Consider the following 1,573-nt stretch of genomic DNA (forward strand, 5'->3'; position numbering starts at 1 on the left):
GTCAGGAGGTTGGGGACCCGGCACTACTGAGCAGGGGCAGGGGCAGCATGCAGCCTTGTGTATTACTACCCTCCATACCCCTGTACCCCAGACCTTCCCACCTGACCCCTGCTGTCAGAATGCAGGCCCTGGGGGTGGGTGGTGGGGCATGCTCTGAATCAGAATGGGTTCAATGGTAGGGAGCTCCTCTGGAGTGCTGACACACTAAGGCTTAGTAGATGCCCCAGGGAGGGAGGGCTGGCTCCTCAGTGGGAGTAGAACTCTGATCCCCTGCCCATTCCCAGCCCAGCCAATCACCTTTAGGTCCTAAACATCTTGGCATTCAGCCCACTGTCCCAGCATCCCCACCCCATCTCCTAGCCTCCCCCATACCCAGACTTGTCACAGAAGACCCTGATCTGTACCTTGGGCCAACAAGCCTTAGGAGGCCCCCCACCAAAGAGGGCTAAGGAATCTGGGGATCCCCTCCAACCCCCCAGTCCTCTCTCCAGTGGGCCGCTGTCCCCATACACTGTCTCCCTAGGGGGGAAATGCTCCCCCTTTTCAGCTGCTGCATTGTGGGCCCTTTCCCAGCCTGTGACTCTAAAGAGCTTTGCAGCTAAGCTTGAAATGAACTCGAGACGTGAGCGAGCCAAAGAATGCTAGCAGACGCCACCCTGGCCTCTCTCTGCCTTCCTCATTCCCAGAACTGTCCCACAGTGATCTCTCAACTTGAAACCCAAGGAGGTATCTGGTCCGAGTGCCCCTGCTGCCCTCCTTCCAAGCTGACCGTCTAGACCTGTTTCCCATTTCCAGACCTTTGCAGACCACAGGACGGCCTGGAGCACCAGCTGGGGTCCTCGGCCGGCCAGGGACAGACCAGGCAGCTGCTGCAGATGACACTGGGAACGTTCTGGGGCTCCTCAAGGCACCTGCCCCTTGTCCCTTCACTGTGGACTAGAGCCAACCCCTCTGAGCTCTCCCAAGCTCCTCTCCCATCAGTCAGCATCTCACTGGAATCACTCCTGTTCTTGGGTGTTACATCCAGGTCTCTGCGCTTGACTCATGGACACCAGGCTCACTGCCTTGTGGCCTCCCCGTTCCCTGCTGTCCCTGGAAGAGACCAGGCAAGCCTCCTCCACCACGAAGGTCTTTGCTGGGGCGGTGTGTGTGTGTGTGTGTGTGTGGTCCTTCTGTCTGCTCCTCCCTTGGGTCTCCACCCAGCTCACTCCTTCAGCTCCCTCAGGTCTTGGCTCACAAGTCACCTACACAAGGAGGCCTTCCTGTCCCCGACTTAAAATCCTGTCCCCATCAGGCACCGCCTGTCCCCGGCCTCCGCTTCATCTTTCTTCCAGGTACTTCCTGCTGGGCAGCATCCCCGATGGAGCCCCTGAGTGTCCAGTCAGACACTCAGAAGAAAGGCCTGGTGATCCAAGTCCAAAAGCTTGGTGAGTGGAAGCCCTTGGGAACATAGGGGTTTCCATGGGTCAGAGTTGACTCGGTAGCAGCGGGTTGTAATCTGTTTATTGTGAATTAGGAGGGGGCTGACACATGTCAAATGACCGGCCGGCGCTGCTCCCACCGGCCCCACTTT

This window comes from Echinops telfairi, unplaced genomic scaffold (genome assembly GCF_000313985.2).
Source record: "Echinops telfairi isolate 266 unplaced genomic scaffold, ASM31398v2 ScPeMD7_2;HRSCAF=8, whole genome shotgun sequence".
NCBI lineage: Eukaryota > Metazoa > Chordata > Mammalia > Afrosoricida > Tenrecidae > Echinops > Echinops telfairi.